The following is a 17,448-nucleotide window of genomic DNA, read 5'->3' as shown; positions in this document are numbered from 1 at the left end:
ACATTCTAGATTTCCAAGATAGCCCTCAGATACCAATTATAAGTGTCTTTGTAGGAGAGAGTCATGGGAACTTGAAACACACCTCACATAGGAGAAAATTATGTGATAATGAGACAGAGATTAGAAGGTACAGTCCTTGGAGAGAGGTGGCCATGAGCCAGGGAATGCCAGAAGCCATTAGAAGAGGCAAAGATTCTCCCCTGGAACCTCCATTGGACACACTGATTTTGGTCCCATTACATTGATGTCATCCTCTCCATTTGTTGTTCCTAGACCTCTCAACAGAATGGTTGCCAGCGCTCTCAAGGGAGTGATCCAAGAGAGTGAGGCAGAAGCCACTGTCTCTTTGATGACCATGTCACAGTCTACCATTCCCACAACAGATTATATGGTTGAGCGCTCAACATCGGAGGGAACTTCTGGGGGTCCAGCCCCCAGAGGGTAGGGTGTACTGGTGAAGGCTAGCTGTCTCAAAAGCAGCGGAAGGAGGTGTCGTGTGGCTGGAAGACCAGGATGAACAAGCTGGCTGCAGGGGTGAAATCTGCTCCAGTCAGGCCAGTCCAGTTCCGGGATGGAGAGCCTTTCCTCCATCCTGCTCATGCAGCTTCTGCCTACGATGCCAGGGAGTGGAGGCCTCCTTTGGACACTGCTGGATCCTGTTACACTGTCACAGAGCAAGACAAGAACTGTGGAGCCTGTGGCAGGAGACAATGGCCTCCATTGAGGAATTATGACGTAAAGGAACCAGCAAGTCCACAGCCACCAGTCAGGAAACAATAGGTGTTTCCGGAGGGCCCAGGAGGTGCTCAGAAGAGGTGAAAATGCACACCACCAGCCCCAGCATTCCCTACCCTCTCCGAGGTCTCTGACACTGTGCCAAGAGAGGAATTTCTCTGGGATCTGTCTGAAAAGGTCAGTTGTTAGGAGCACCGTCTTTAAAACCTGGCTTCTGACCTTCATAAAGTTTACCCTTGCTCAGTTCGGGGTGGGGGTTTCCTGATCCGTCTTCCAAGTCTGAGAAAGGTCTCCATCTAGATGCTGGCAGTGGGGAAGGAATTATGGAAAGGTTTGAATGTGGCTCGTGACAGCTTTGTCTATTGCCACAGCTCCTGCTCGACATCTCAGGTCCAGCAGAGTGACATCATAGCTCAAGAACTCTATGCGAATCCAGACATTTGTCTGTCAGCTGGGAGGATGAGGATGGACTTTGTTCTTGGGCTTGAGTTGAGCTCCCGGCCCAGGGGCTGGCTTTATTGTTGTCGTATGTTATGAGTGAAGATATCATTCTGCAATAATGTCTAACAGCCAGAACAGAGAGGGGAGAAAGCCCATTTCTTCAGGACCTTAGCTGGAAGACACTAGCCCAGCTCTTTGCCTCTGCAGATACATTTTGTAGATTTGGGGATTCCTGATGGGAATATGAAGAAAGGGCTTTTGTGGGGAGGTCTCTGTTGATCTGAAGCTTAAGGATCAGAGATCGCTCTGCAAGGCCACCTGGAGTATCTGTGTTGACAGCTGTCCAGCTGAGCACAGGCAGCTATTCTGACTGAGCTTAGCCACTTACGCAGGGTGTGACCTTTGCAAGGTAGTCTTTGTGTAAGTGCTGGCTGGCATTTCTGTGGCTGTTTCCTCTTCCAGCAATCATTTTGAGGAACTGCCTGCCTTCTTTCCTCCTTTATGGAATCAGCGAGGACATTGCAGGGTTGGGCCCCAGGGTGGGGGTTGCAGGAAATCTACCAAACCCCAAATTGCTCCCTGCCTTTATTTACTTGAATGTCTGAGGTCAGGAACAGCAACGTGTAAGAGGAAAAATCCCATAAGTAAAGTCAAATTTCAATTGCAGGGAGAACTTTGCCCTTGAAAGGAAAATAGTTGACAATATTTGTAAAAGAATAGCAATCATATACTTGTGCAAATTGCTACTCCCCAGTTCCACTAACCTGGTAATTTCTAATTGGAATCTGAACTCCCAGAGCATCTGTGCCAAGAGACATCCCATTTGCTCCCCTCTGGGATTTGCCTGGTCCCCCATCTATTCAGCTTAGTGTCTTGGGTTGCTCCATTCCGAAGCCTGCATCAGTGGGTCCCTAAGAAGCTGTTCTAGCCTGTCCTTTGTGATAGTATCTAGAGGGCAGGGAGAGAGAGAGTCAGAATGTCTCCCTCCCCATAATCTCTTCCTTTCTGGGTCCCTGTTTGTTGGGTCCGTTTCCTGCCTAAGGCCACCATTTCTGGCTGGGACCTTCTCTGCGCTGCCACCATCGTCTCTGAGTTCCAGAAGTTGCCACCTCACCTTTGGGAGTAGTCCCCTGATGTTGCTGGCCCTGAGATGAGCGATACCCTGTACTGTCTCCTAACTGACCTGCATCTTTGTATACCGTCTCTGCTAAACTCTTCAAACTGCCCAGGTGAGTGTGCTGCTTGCATTTCCAGGGACACTGGTCCATTCGATATTCAAAGGCTCGTTTTGTATGGTGTCTTTTCCTCTCTGCGGTATTCTTTTCTTCTTTTGAAGGGCCCAAGGAAAACTTGAAGCTGAATTGGAATTGCTGCTGTTTGAGCTTGAAAGCCCAGAACTGGCCTCTGGGGCAGGGGACAGATTGGCTTTGTGCCTCCCTTCAGTGTAAGAACCAACTGAGTTTTAAAAGTCTTGTCAGTGGGACTCACTGAGGATGGTTTCATCCCCGAGGGGAACATCGCAGACTGCTCAGAATACATTCAAACTTATTCTGAGAGGAGGAAGGGAAGAGGAAGGTGAGGCATATGGGAAGGAGATAAATGATCTGTTATTTTATTTACTGCTGTGAGCTTCAAATAGCCAGATTGGCAGGATGCATTGGTGCAGACCTCAGAGGCAGGAACATCGCTGTGAGTTTGAGGCCAGCCTGATCTACATAGTGAGTCCAGGTTGGCCAAGGTTACACAGTGAGACCTTGTCTCAAACAACAACAACAAACAGCAAAACGCAGATCAAAAGTGCAGGACAGCACCTTTCCTGCTTCCCAAGGGAGCCTGGGAGAAGGCTCCCGGGAAATGACTTAGGTTCCAAATTCCAGTGACAGTTACTAAGGCGACATCCTGGGATGAGTCAACAAAAGAAACACTGTAGAGCATCCAGTGGAATGCCATGGGGTTGCTCAGAATGGAAGGATGTCAACTGCTCAGGGAGACATGTCCATGATGAGGAGGGCTGGAACGTGTCTGCTAATGTCACACATTTGAAACTTAAGTTCCAAAGCATCTGTGTTGGGAGTCAAGAGCTCTGCCCTCCTGGCTTAACTAGTTATCCTGGGGGTGGGGCTTTCGTATCGAGAGTGAGTTGTAAAACTGAGTTCAGCCCGGGCTTATTCTCAGCCTTCCTTTTCCTTCCTGCCTTCTGCCACGGGTTGATGTAGAAGTTTTAAGGATTCTTGTTAGACGTCACATGCTTGGGCTCCCTACCCTTCAGAATCACGAGTTAAATGTCTGTTGGGTATAAATTATCCAGGCTTGAGTACTCTCTTGTAGGGACGTAGGACAATGAAAGCTGGCTGCAGGGTAAACATAAGGCCAATTTTGTGGAAAGTGAATGGTCTGTATTTATTTAGCATGTAGAAACCCGTCGGCTGGGGTGAGCCACATTAAGCCTAGGTGAGAGGTATAGCGGAGAGGAGATGAGGGGAGGGAAGCGGACATGTGGGGAAAAAGAACCAGCAATGAACGACACACGCCTCTAGCCCTTGTTCTTGTCAGGAGCCCAGAGTCTTTTGACAAGCCCTCTCTTCTCTGGGCTACATGAAGGTCCCAGGATGCTCAGCCCTACGGCTATCACTCTCATTTTCCAGATGTGAAGACTAAGCAGAGATGACATGAGGTTGTCGGGGCCAAATACTGAACAGTTGCACTTGACTCGTATGAGGTGAGGGGCAGGTACTTGCTGGGGATCCGTCAGGCTGCCGCCAGTGTGGACCATGTCAGGAGACAAGTAACAACTCAGTACGCATTACTACAAAGCCTGTCTTCATGGAGGGGCTTGCTCCCACCTGAGTGGGTTGAGTCCAGGGACCCAAGAGTGTTGAGGCCCTCTTTCTGAAGGGCTTCAGGATGAGTTGCTGGGATCATCCAAGGAACCAGAGTGGATACACCAGAACAGTCCTTCTGAGGAAGGAGAGAAGTGGAGGCTGAAGGATTTATCTATTGGATCCAGATCCTCATCAGTGAGGTTTTCTCCAGTCTCCCTTGAGTTCTGGTCACATGTGGGCTCTTTTGAGTGCGGGCTGAGGGGTCTTGTGAAACAATGCCTGCAGTGTGGCCCCGGGAGCTGAATTCCTTTGGTGACTGTCCACCAAAGCACAGGTGAGCTCCGTGGAGAACTCGGGGCTGGGCAGGGCTATTGATAGCTGTACCCAGGTACCTAATAGAGAAGCAGTCTTCCTAACTGAGAACGGCACACTGGGCACCCGCTGTGCTCATAAGGGCACACGACTTGCATGAACTCCTGGCCCAGCACAGGAGCCATTGCTATGGAGACAGATGCCCCTGGGGCCCTGTTTAACATGGATGCCAGGCATTGTAAAACTGCAGAGACAAAACTGTGCCTAGCACACAGAAGGCACTCAATAAAGTGTGTTGAAGGAACATTCCTGGCAGTGGAGGGGGTTGGGGAGATGGAGGGAAATGCAGGTGTGAGTGCGTAAATGACTTGACAGTCTAGGGAGGTCTGACTCTGGTGGTCCCAGTCTCTCCAGAGAGTTCAAAAGCAGATGGAGGGGGCCCTCGTGGCCTCATCCCAGCCATGAAAGAGGTTGAGGCAGGAGAATAGAAAGTTCAGGTTCTGTCTGGGCAACTTAGAGAGAGATTCTACCTCAAAATGAAAACTAAAAAGAGGGCTGGGGATATAGCTCAATGGTAGGGTGCCTGTTCAGCGTTTGTAAGGCTCTGGGTGCAAGTTTCAATCCTAGTGTTGGGGAAATAAAGACCAGTGGGGCTGAGCTGCAAGTATCCAGAAGAGGAAGGAAAGAGGACTTAATGGATGACTTTGGCCTTTTTCTGCAGAGAGTGGGAGCCACTGTGGTACCCGTATTGAGTGTGGGAAGACTCTGATTAGGGGAGAGTGTGATGGAGCCTTTCAGCTACCCGACTGGACCAAGTGGAGACTTCAGAGAGACTGGCAGCTACCCCATCACTGCAGGAAAGCCACAGCTTGCTAGTACACTGGAGTCCTGGAGGACCACTATTGGATCTTTAAGCTAGGCATCTCCTTGTCTCCTCAGCGGCTCGGGCAGCCTCCTGGGAAACTCTGATGACTTTATCCCTGTGCCTGGTGGAGGAAGGGATACAGTGGGCTCATCAGGCAGGCCACACAGACCAGCCTTTGTGCCCTGTGGCCTACGGGAGGTGTAGGCTGTCTGCATGCTCAGTGTCTGCTGGACTGCAACACAGGCACTCTTTGTGGTGCTCAGGATCCAGGAGACATGGGGGGGAGGCCTAGGGGCGGGTTCCTGTGGGCCAGCTTTTGGGTGGCATGTTGGAGGTAATATGATAGTCTCGTCAGAGATGTGAGGGTAAGGCATGGGATCCCCCCGCCCCTCTGTGTATGTGTGTGTGTGCATGTATGCATGTCTTGGGAGAGGATTCCTTTGGATGAGCCTGGAAATCCCATGCAGCAAACAGACACCAGCTCCAGACCCACTAGCCTGGCCTGAACGAAGGTCTCCTGACTTGCACCTTTGCTAACTAAAGCTGACCAGCACCCATGACCCTCAGAGTCTTCTGGGCTTTAAATATCTCTGGAGCCAAGGTTCCAAATGCAAAACCACAAATACTGTATCGTCTCTGCCGGGACTCCTGGGGCCTAAAGGGAGCTGTACCTCACTCAGGCCCTGACCTCCCAAGGCCAGGATTCACTCCCCCTTGACCGATTTTCCTGCCTTCACCCCTAGCCATGTTTCTGGTGGAAATCCTCTCTCCTTGGTTCAGCCGGGTCTCGGTAGTAGGGACAATCTGTCAGGCCCACTGTTTGTGGAGTCACACAGGGTACCATGCTCAGAAGTGCCCCACAACCTACTGCTGTCATTTTGATTGTTTTTTTTTTTTCTTGAAGAGCCAGAGATTGAACTTCAGGTCTCATGTGCGCCAGGCAAGTGTTCTACCAGCGAGCCTTTTCCAGTCCTTTTCAAAACTGTGTTTTGAGACAGGGTCTTAATAAGCTGCCCAGGCTGACTTTGAACCTGCCATCCTTCTGCCTCAACCTCATGAGTTACTATACCTGACTTGAAATTCTGACTGCACCCTTGTTTTTGGTTTGCATTGGACTCCATAAATGCGTAGCTACTCCTGCTTCAGGGGTGAGGATGAGGGCAGGAGAGGCAGGGCCACAACCCATCAGAGCCTTAGTCACCTCTCTGTCCCTGGGGATTTGAACTCAGGTCCTCGTGCTTGCATGGCAGACGTCACATTGACTGAACTATTTCCCCAGCCACAACAAATTATTTTTTAAATAATTGTTTCATGGGCCAGTGACATGGCTCAATGGGCAAAGGCACTTGCTGCCAAGCCTGATGACTTGAGTTCAATTCCCAGGACCCACATGGTGGAAGGAGAGAATCAACTCCCACAAGGTGTCCTCTGAGCTCCACACATACATTATGGCACACATTCATGTACATGTACATACACAAGATAAGTAAATGTAATAAAACAATTGCTTCATTATAATTATACATGTTTACTGTGAAATTTTTAAGCAATACAGAAAAATACTAAGAAGAAGGTTAAAAGAAATTTGCCATGGCACTATCACCTTGATTAGCTTTTTGGTAAATACTTTATTTTATATTTAGGTGTGTGAGTGCTTTGCCTATGTGTTTGCATGTGCACTGCATTCATGCCTGGTGCCCATGGAGTTAGTAAGAAGGTGAAAGATCACCTAGAATTGGACTGAGGGATGGTTGTGAGCCACCATGTGGGTGCTAGGAATCGATTGAACCCAGCAGCCAGGGCTCTTAACCATGGATTCATTTCTGCAGTCCCGGTAAATACTTTAAAAAAATTAATTAAAACTCTTTTGAGATAATAATGTAATTACAAAATTTCTCTTTCCTCCTTCCAAATCCTCCCATATGACAGACTCCACTCTCTTTCAAACTCATGGCCTCTTTTTCTTTAATTGTTGTTTCATTCATATATATATATATGTATGTATTTGGAATATATTAATATAATAATGAAATATTAAATATTAATGTAGCTGGGCGGTGGTGGTGCATGCCTTTAATCCCAGCACTCGGGAGGCAGAGGCAGGTGGATCTCTGTGAGTTCGAGGCCAGCCTGGTCTACAGAGTGAGATCCAGGAAAGGTGCAAAGCTACACAGAGAAACCCTGTCTCCAAAAATAAAAACAAAAACAAAAACAAACAAACAAACAAAATTAATGTAATATATATTCCTAAATATACACATATAATGTATGCATATTCCTAAATATAACTCCTAAATACACACACACACACACACACACATACACACACCGTATATATATACACACACACACACATACACACACCCATATATAACATGTATAATAAATACAGAGATGACCATTTGGTATTGGATAACCGCTTGCTTTGTTGTTTCTGGGGGAGACTATTTCTCCTGATCTTAGCATTCCTTAGTTGGTAAGTAGTTCCTTGTGTAGATCTGAGGACTCCCAGACTTTCCCCTGCCATCCTTGTTCAGCTCATGTTTAAGTGGTCATGTTGGTGAGGCATCATGGGTGTAGTTTCTGACATTCCTAGGACATAAATCTCACAGCTAACTTCCTGTTCCTCAAGCTCTGATGATTTTTCCTCCCCCTCTTCTGGAATGTTCTCTAGGCTTTGGTGCAGGAGTTGTGTTGTAGATGTATTGGGACTGGGCTCTGCAGCTCTGCATTTTGATTGGTTGAGGTTTTCTGTGATGGTCTCTGTCTGTTGCAAAGAGAAGTTTCCTTGATGAGGGGTGAGGACTACGTTATCTGTGGGTCTAAGCACACATGTTTAGAGCTTGGTAGGGACGATGCTGGTTTAGTAGAGTGGCAGCTGTAGGTTCTCCTCCAAGAGCCATGACTTCACTAGTCCTGGGTGGTTGGCTGGGTTTCTACGTCCAGGCATGGTCTCCCTCTTACTGACCGGGTCTTAAGTCCAGTTAGAGAGCTGTTGGTTACCGCCAAGGTATGTGCACCACTACTGCACCCTTAGGATTGGTGTGGTTCCTGTCAGCTGGGTAGGACTTGTATCATTCCTTCAGAAGCTTGCATGATGCCTTCTGGTCCCATGAAAGCTGGTCCTGGGGAGATGCGGTGGCGGGGGGGAGCTCTCAGGTCCTATCCAGCTTGGAGACAACACTTTTACAAAAATTTTTATTTTTTTATTTTATATGTTTGGTTGTTTTACCTCTGTGTATGTCTGTATACCATGTGCATGCAGTGCCTGTGGAGGCCAGAAAAGGGTGTTGGATGCCGTGGAATTACAGACAGTTATGAACTGCCATGTAGGTGCTGTGGATCAAACCTGGATCCTCCAGAAGAGCAGTCAGTACTTTTAATTCCTGAGCCATCTCTCCAGCCCTGGTGAACACTTTTATAGTGTTTTTTGTGTGTTTATATATGTGTATATTCATATTTATATTTGTACTCACGTATCTCCATATACTTGTATATTTTTATGTGAATATACATTATTATATAATACACATGTATTTATAATGTATCTGCGTGTGTGTGTGTGTGTGTGTGTGTGTGTGTGTGTGTGTGTGTGTGTGTTTAGCTTGCTATTTAGTTTTAGGCAGCTCAAAAATCCAGGACATATAGAAAGCTTCCAAATTTTTGACAACTATGTGGATTTCATTGTATTTCTACATGGTGGCCCTTGACTGACTTTAAATTCAGAATCCTTATGACTCAGCCTCTCAAGGGCTAGGATTCCAGGTGTGTGCCACTGCACCTGGTGGAGCAAATCTTTTTTTAAAAAACACGTTATTGAGGTATGATTAACACATAAAACTCTGTTGATATTTAATGTATACAACTTGATGTGTCTAGAGATAAGCATATATCTGCATAATCAGCAGTCAGTGTCAAAAACTTATTCATGGTCTCCAAATTTTCTTCCCGCCAACTTGTACTCCCCCCCTTTTGTTTAGTGAGAAAAGCACTTAGTATTAGATCTGCCCCCCAACAGACTTTCATGTATATAGCACAGTATTCTTAATCGAAAGGTCCCGGATGTATCTCTGGGGTTTTCATCCTGCATGTCTGACGTTGTGCCCTTTGACCTTATCACCTCATTTTTCTCCTTCCCTAGTCTCTGGCCAGCACCATTCTACTCTCTGTTTTGACAGATTCCATGTGTAAGGGAGACAGTACCTTAGCATAGTACTATATTGCTGTAAATGGCAGGCTCTCCTTTTAACACTTTATTTGTTTTGTGTGTGTGTGTGAGTGTGTGTGCAGAGGTCAGAGGACAACTTCCAAGATACGGTTCTCACCTTTCATCTTGTTGAGCAGGGTCATTCTTGTTTCTGCTGCTGTAAGTACTCAAGGCTAACTGGCCTGTGGGCTTCTGGCCATTCATCTTACTTACTTTTCTATTGCTGTGACAAAACACCATGACCAAGGCAACTTCTAAAAGTAAGTGTTTAATTGGTTTACAGTTTCAGAGGGTTAAAGTCCATGATGGCAGAGCAAAGGTATGGTGTGGCTGAGAGCTCATGTCTCATACACTGGGAGTCATGGGGTCTTCTGAAACCTCAAAACCCACCCCCAGTGACACACCTCCTCCAACAAGGCCATGCTTCCTAATCCTTCCCAAACAGTTCCACCAACTGGGACCAAGTATTCAGATATATAAAGTTATGGGGCCATTCTCACTCAAACCCTCCTGTCTCTGCTTCCCATCTTGTGTAGTACTGATGGGACCACAGGTGCATGGCCCATATCTACTTTTTATGTGGTTTCTGAGGATTGGTCACAGATCATCAGGCTTCAACCTTTACTCTCTGTGCCATCTCTCCAGCCTTCTCCTTCTTTTAGAAACCAAATGATATTCCCTGCATGCACATGGCACAGTGCCTTTTATCCATTTATCTATCTACAGAAATCTAGGGGGTCTCCCTGGGTAGTCTCCCAGGCTACCGTGGCTAACATGGCATTGCGTGTAATCACTCAGGCATCCCAAAATTAATCTTAACTGTTTCCACTTGCTATCACCCTCATCATCACCACCCTTATCCACAGGAATGTGCCCTGGTCCTCCCTTATCCATGGGTGAAATATCCCAAGATCTCTAATGGATATCTCAAATCACAGAAATTATCAAACCCTACATATGCTATTTTCTCATACATTCATAATTATGATAAAGTTTAGCTTATAATTTAGGCATAGTATAAGACTAATAATAGTAATACCAACAGAACAGTTGTCACAATAAAGTATAATAAAAGTTACATGAATGTCATCTGTTTCTCAGAATATCTTTCTTGGGCATGTGGCATGGATGTGCATACATGTTTACATTTGTGAGAGTGCTTGTGTACATGTGTGCATGTGGAGGCCAGAGGTTGGTGTAATGTGTCTTTTTCCATTGCTCTTCTCTTTATTGTTTTTTTTTTTTTTTTTTTTTTCGAGACAGGTTTTCTCTGTGTAGCTTTGCGCCTTTCCTGGAACTCACTTGGTAGCCCAGGCTGGCCTCGAACTCACAGAGATCCGCCTGGCTCTGCCTCCCGAGTGCTGGGATTAAAGGCGTGCGCCACCACCGCCCGGCTGCTCTTCTCTTTATGTGTTGATGCAGGGTTTCTCACTGAACCTGGTGCTTACCAATCTGGTGAGTCTAGCTAGCCAGCTTGTCCCAGAGATCCTGTCTCTGTTTCCCTAGTCTGGGGTTGCGTATATGTGGGTGCTGGGAATTAGAACTCTGGGCCTCCCATCTACACAGCAACCATTTTATCCATAGATCCATCTCTCCAGCCCTCATCTCTCAGAATATCTTATCGAATAGAATGGCTGTCCATTTGTCCTGGAATGCTGTGAGATGATAGTGTCTTCACGTGAAAATGAACTGAGGTACACAGTGTAGGCATTGCGACCTCACATAATGCTAACATTGGGTCTCTACCTATGAGTTCTACATAAAGTTGATGTTAGCTTTATGCAAGGTCATAATGTCTATATTTAAGAGTTCCTTGAGCCAGGAGATGATGACACACACCTTTAATCCAAGCACTCAGGAGGCAAAGGCAGGTGAATCTCCGAGTTTGAGGCCAGCCTGTTCTACAGAGTGAGTTCCAGGATGGCCAGGGCTACACAGAGAAAGCCTGTCTCAAACAAAACAAAACAAAACAAAACAACAACAAAAAACAAGAAACAAGCAAACAAACAAACAAACCCCAAAAGAGTTCCTTGAACACAATTAGAATTTCACTGTAATACTCAACAGATGGACTGATAACCAAGATGGCTACCAGCTGGCAGAGACACAGAGTGGACATTCTGGGCCAGGGATAATTCATGATGTGGGAGGAAGGGAGAACAGTCTGAGTTCATTATGATACTCAGATCAGTGTGCAATATATGCATTATTGTTTGTGTCTCGATTTTTCCATGTTTTGGGGGACCATAGGTGTAAGCCTTGGAGGCTGGATGGAAAGGTACTCTGGCCTGGCGGCGGTGGCACATGCCTTTAATCCCAGCACTTGGGAGGCAGAGCCAGGTGGATCTCTGTGAGTTTGAGGCCAGCCTAGTCTACAGAGTGAGATGCAGGACAGACACCAAAACTACACAGAGAAACTCTGTCTCGGAAAAAAAAAAAACAGAAACAAACAAAAAAAGGTGTTCTGGCAGTTGGGAGTCAAGGAACACCACAAAGTCACTGCGGCAGCTTATAGCCCTGCTCCAGGGAAATTTCCCCAGTGCAAGTGTAACAAGTTTGCTCTGGCAGGGGAGGGTTTCCCAGAAAAGTTGTTACAGCTCTGCTTAGGTCCCTTGGAGTGCAACAAGTCCCTCTGCTAGGGGAAGTTTCCCCAGGGAACGTGATACAGCTCTACTTCCGTCTGCTCCCCTTTTCTCCAGTGGAAGTTGTTACAGCTGGGCTCTACTCTGGTGAAAATGTCACATGGCACAACAAATCTCACTCAAGAGATTTATTGGGAAGGAAGAATCCAGGAGGATGGCTGCCTCTTGGGTGAGAAGCAGCAGCAAACTGAACAGGGTACAGAACTTATATAGAGTTTCTTTTGGGGAGGCTTTCTAAGATGGCTTGGGATTGGTGAATTTTTGTAGCCTGATTTCTGGGGTAAACTCAAGGATTGGTGGGATTTCATGCTTAGGGATTGGTGGAATTCTGTGCTCAAGGATTGGTGGGTTTTCATGTTCAGGGACCTCAGGGATTGGTGAGATTCTGTACTCAGGGATTGGTGGGACTCAGCGGCCTGACTCTGGTGCAAGCTCAAGGATTGGGGGGATTTCAAGCCCAGGTCCTGGGGTCAAGTCAGAGTCAGGGTGTTTTTTCCTTGGTCCTTTTCATCCTGTAATAGGTGATAGACAGTAACCAAACTACAGAAATCAAAGCCATGGACAAGACAGGTCTACCACAAAAAAAAAAAAAAAAAAAAAAAATCTTGTTTACCTGTAATTTAAATGTAACTGTGTGCCCTGCATTTTCTTTTGTAAGTCTGATCCTCTTTCCTGCATCTGCCCTATTAAGGAAGTCTGGCACATGTGGGCTGAGTCAGAGAGCTCCTGTCTCCGCTGTCTGCTTCCCTGTGGCATCGGAGCCAAATCTTCCCAGAGCCTTCCTCCTCAGCCAGGAAGTGCTGCCCTGTGCCCTGCATTTCCATATACTTTCTTCCAAGAGCGTGGCTCGTTTTATCTGATGGTCTGTTACATGTAAGTCCTAGCTAGCAAAGAACTTGCTGCACTCAGTGCCCTTAAAACTCTCGTGCCCCCCTTGGTCCTCCGCTGACACACGAGGGCATGGAGGATCAGAGCATCTGACGGAACCATCCCTTCTGACTCTGAACAGTCCTCTTTTTTAAAATCATAACATGCCAAACCACACCTGGTAGTTAAGAGCCCTATTTGGGGGCAGTTCTGGGAATTGCAGGGACAAAATCCAGCCTTGAGGCTGGTGGGGCAATGTGGGGGCAGGGCGCTTATGTCAGCTCTCCTCGCCCACGTGTACAAAGTCCAGACACTGAAGCAGGCCAGTGGCTGCCTGGCTTTGCTGATTTGCCTGACCCAGCTCCTCCTCTCTTGTCTTCCAGCAATCTCCAGTGGAGTTTGGAAGATGGAATGAGAGAGAGGCGGGGTGTTGGGGCCAGCTTACGGGAAGTCTGCTCATGGAGAAACAGACGCCCCTCACTTTCAGTGCCTCAACTTCTTTTCTGTTGTTGCTTGTTTTAAACTGTTTTTAAGTGTGTGTGTGTGGCGGGGGGTGGGGGGTCGTGGGTATGTGCATATGCCATGGCAGCTGCTTGTGGAGGACAGAGGAGAGCTTTGCGTCCTCTGGAACTGGAGTTACAGGCAGTTGTGAGCTGCCTGACATGGGTACCATGAACCAGACTGGGTCTCTGTGCTCTTAACTGCTAAACCACCTCTTCAGCTCCATGCTTCAACTTGTTTACCTGCTAGATGGACGGGAGGAATTCTGCCTACTCCAATTGTGGAGCAAATGCGATCCCCTTGCAACTGAGTGTGACCGGAAGCTTTCCTAACTGTCCCACCCACCCAGAACTGTGTCCTCTTCTGTCACAGTGACATGTTTTAGTCTGTCACCTCAGCGTTTTCAGCATGTTGTGTGGTGGCCATTCCTGTTTCTGCTTCTTCCTAACACTAGAACAGGAGCTCCATCATTCCCAGGGGACTGAGTAATGGCCAGGGTGGGAGTAATGTCCCTCTATAGTTTCTACATACAAATAGTGCTCAATACATGTCTAGCGTAAACTACTGGCTGCAGGAGAGACAGAGAGGTTGTTCCAGTTCACGGGTCCCCACCCCTACTCTAAATCGAAGTCTTAGATGCACCAACACCAGCCACTAAGAAGCTAGTGATTCACGTGACTCCCCAGCATCCCTGGGTTCCCATGCTACAGCAAGCATGAGCATCAAAAGCTGGATGGATGGGTACCATGACTACAAAGTCCTGTGGTCCTAAATGCCAGGCTCCGCATGAAGGAGTGCCAAGTGCTGATACACCCAACACCAGGCACACCCTTTGTTGCAGCTCGAGCAATGTGTGCTCTTCCCCCTACCCCCAAGTGCAGCAGTTATTGGGGCTATGCATGCTGCATGCCCAGCCGAGTGCCCCTCCAGGTTAGAAGATATCACGTGCTCCCCAGTATACTCAGGCCCCGGCTGTTCTTGCACACAGAAGACCTCAGCTTCTTAGGCTGCACCTTAGGGTGTAGCATCCAGGAGGGTGTCTCAGTTTCAGAAGCCGCAGTCTGGTCCAGGGCCCTACATTCCAATCTCTGCATCCTTCCAGGGCTCTATGGTACTCCCTTCAACCTTAGATGTGTTCCCGAGACTTCCCCAGCCACTACTCAGTCACCTGGGAAAATAAAGCTTCAAAGCTAGACTCATGTTTTGTACCTAACCTAACAATGCAGCTCTGATTTAATCCCAGGCCCGTTTACCTGGGTCATTTTACTCATCCTGAAAATAACAGCAAGGTGGATAGTATTCATAACACTTCCCACAGATGGGGAGAGTAAGGACCAGTGATGTTACTTGGTGGGAAATCACTGCTGGCAGACGGTGTAGGAGGGATTCAGACACACTAAACGCTACTACCTTAGGATATGGGGACTGTGATCGAGTGTGTGCGCTAATGTGTCAATCTGTGGCGCAGGACTGTGACAGTGCGTGCTTAAGCAGGCTTACATGGAAGAGTACACAAGGAGGAATACAAGGACAGGGGGTGCAGCAGGTAAGAAGGGGAGCCCCAGAAGGAGTGTCAAGAAGAGGAGGCTACTCCTCACCACCCTCAGTCCCCACCCAGGCACGAGCTAGGCCTGCTTTCGCAAAAGGAGTAGTGAGGCTGGCTAGCAGAAGGCCGCCTGTGCCACGTGGCATCCTGTACCTGTTGCCAACAGCTGGCTCGCGGACCTCTCTCGGGCTTTTCTCCAGCTGGAACTTGCAAGCCCAACGCCCCGTGTTCTATGACCAGGCGGATTTAAACGTCCGGCTGCATTACCAGTGATCCGGCACACCCTAAGAGTGCGTCCTGTAGCCAGGTCTTGCCTGGAGGCTCAGCATCCAGCCACCCGCGGCCACCCGCCCTTTCAGAGAGTGGGGGAGCTCAGCGCAGGCGCTTTGAAGGTGGAGGGCAGCTCCGGGGAGTCGCCGCTCTTGAGACTCCTTTCTGCAAAGGTGGGGTGCTGAGGTGGCATTTCCATGAGAGCCAAAACAGGGCGTGTCGGTGACAGCTGTCCGCAGCGCAGAGCTGATAGAGCACCCAGAAGCTGCAAACCGACCAGTCAGGCTGTTATGTTAGCACAGCAGCTCTGCAAACAGGTTCTGGAATCTTCAGCCCCAGTACTTGCTAGCTCAGGAAAGGATTTAACCTCTTTAATAAAGCTTCGTTTTTCTGTCTCTAAAATGGGGACAATAGAAATCTTTACCTTTCTCAGAGTGTCTGGAAGGTTATAGCTGATATCCACGAGCATTTAATATCATCAAAATGTTGTTTTAAGAGTTTGAACTGTGTTCACTCATTGAACTCCCCCCAGGGACTTTCTGAGCCAGGTACCATGATCATTCCCATTTTGTGGGTGAGAAAAGCTGCACTCAAAGACGTTAAGTAACTTTCCCAAGGCCACCCAGCTGGCAGGGGGTGAAGCCAGGCTTCAGAAGGGCTCCGAGCCAAGCCCCTAAGCAGATTCCACTGACTGCCTCTGAAAGGTACACAGCTTGGCATTGTGCCTGGCATATGGTCAATTAAAGGTCACAGTTTGACAGGGAAGTGGAGGGTGAAACACAATGCTTTGTATCTTCAGAGAACTGAAATTGAGGGAAAGGGATGTAGGCTTGGGTAGATAAAGGACACTTCCACCTTAGAATCAGCTTGAAGCTGCTCGCTAATGGAGGGTCAAGAATTCCAGCACAAGTAACATTTGCTGTAGCTGGGCAGTGGTGGCACATGCCTTTAATCCCAGTGCTCGGGAGGCAGAGGCAGGCAGATCTCCGAGTTCAAGGTCAGCCTGGTCTATAGAGTGAGTTCTAGCACAGCCGGGGCTACACAGAGAAAGGAGAAATGTACCATGCTTAATGTTTGAGCTGTATGGCCTTATTCCTTCCCTAGACATTTTCCAGGCACCTCAGTAACTACACCAGACCTTTGTTTACAGTAGACACCTTAACTCACCCAGGAAACCTTGTGACCTAGGGTTTTACCTCATCAGCAGTGATCCCATCCAGTGCATAGGAACCACCCCATGATCTCAGCCAGGTTCCTTAGCAACCCTGTGTACCTTCAGAACCCACCCAAACCAGTATATACGTCTACTGTAAAGGCATTAACTATGATTCTCTCTTCGAAAAGTCCACACCCATGCTTTCAGATGTGTCTTCCTTTCTTCCAAATGCCCCACTAAACTATTTATTCTTGTGCTTAAGATCTATATTAAAAGTGTCTCTTGACAAACAACTGATTCATACTGTCTCCTCTTGGAATTCTTTTCTGTGTTGAAGAATCAGATTTTTACCAGAGTGGAGATTCCTAAAAGATGAGGGAACTCCTCAGGCTGTGGGGGGCAGCATGGAGCTGTCAGCATGCTGTTGACAAAGTGTCAGTATTTTGTTATCATTGATCATTCATTCGTTCATTCATTCATCTTCATCCAATAGCTCTGCTACCATCTTTGCCTAGCCTGCACTTGTTAAGGGAACAAATGACTCTGGGGCCATCATGCTCTTTGAAGTACACTCAAGGGCATTCAGATGAATTTAAAAGATGAAGAGTCATCTACAGGGACCCTGGGACCCCTGTTACAGGAGGAAGCGTGACATTTGCTGAGAACAGGCAGTTTCCAGTGGCCTCCACCTCACTAAGACTCTGTAATGAGCTGATAGTCACAAAAGTATCTATGCCGCAAAGAAGTCCCACTCACATTCCCAATTCTGCTGGGAACAGACAGCTGGGCAGTTGTGTCCACTTTGCCAAAGGACAGTGCCAGGCTCTACAGCCTCCAGCTTTTCTCCCGGTTACCTCACAAGGCTGCCTTCCTCACCTGATCCTCGTTAGCCCTCAACATCATACCTAACTCCCATTTCCTCCAAGATCCTTCCATGACGCCAATCCAGGGGTTAAGTTCTGAAAGCATCTCTTCCGCCAATGTAGTCATCTCACATATAATCATCAGGAAACACCCAAAAAAGGCTTTCCAACACACACAAAAAGGCAGTGGCTTCTGAGTGTCCAAGGTAGAGAATCCCTCC

At 47.7% G+C, this 17,448-nt stretch overlaps 1 long non-coding RNA gene across 3 annotated transcripts; it reads left to right on the top strand.

The window, feature by feature from the left end:
- Window positions 1-230: 230 nt before the first annotated feature.
- LOC128101573 (uncharacterized) lies at window positions 231-10,471 on the top strand. 3 transcript variants are annotated; one of them, XR_008215128.1, is made up of 3 exons: window positions 339-2,405; window positions 2,513-4,332; window positions 5,032-10,471. It is a non-coding gene; the product is annotated as an uncharacterized LOC128101573 (long non-coding RNA). The 3 variants fall into 3 exon arrangements; XR_008215127.1 differs by having other exon boundaries at window positions 387-912; window positions 2,219-2,405; window positions 2,513-10,471; XR_008215126.1 differs by having other exon boundaries at window positions 231-2,405; window positions 2,513-10,471.
- Window positions 10,472-17,448: the final 6,977 nt, after the last annotated feature.

The sequence above is a fragment of the Peromyscus californicus genome, unplaced genomic scaffold, assembly GCF_007827085.1.
Source record: "Peromyscus californicus insignis strain IS unplaced genomic scaffold, ASM782708v3 Scaffold_7__1_contigs__length_154581171, whole genome shotgun sequence".
Classification (NCBI taxonomy): domain Eukaryota; kingdom Metazoa; phylum Chordata; class Mammalia; order Rodentia; family Cricetidae; genus Peromyscus; species Peromyscus californicus.
Note: the sequence above shows the minus strand (reverse complement) of the source record. Positions and strands in the feature narration are given on the sequence as shown.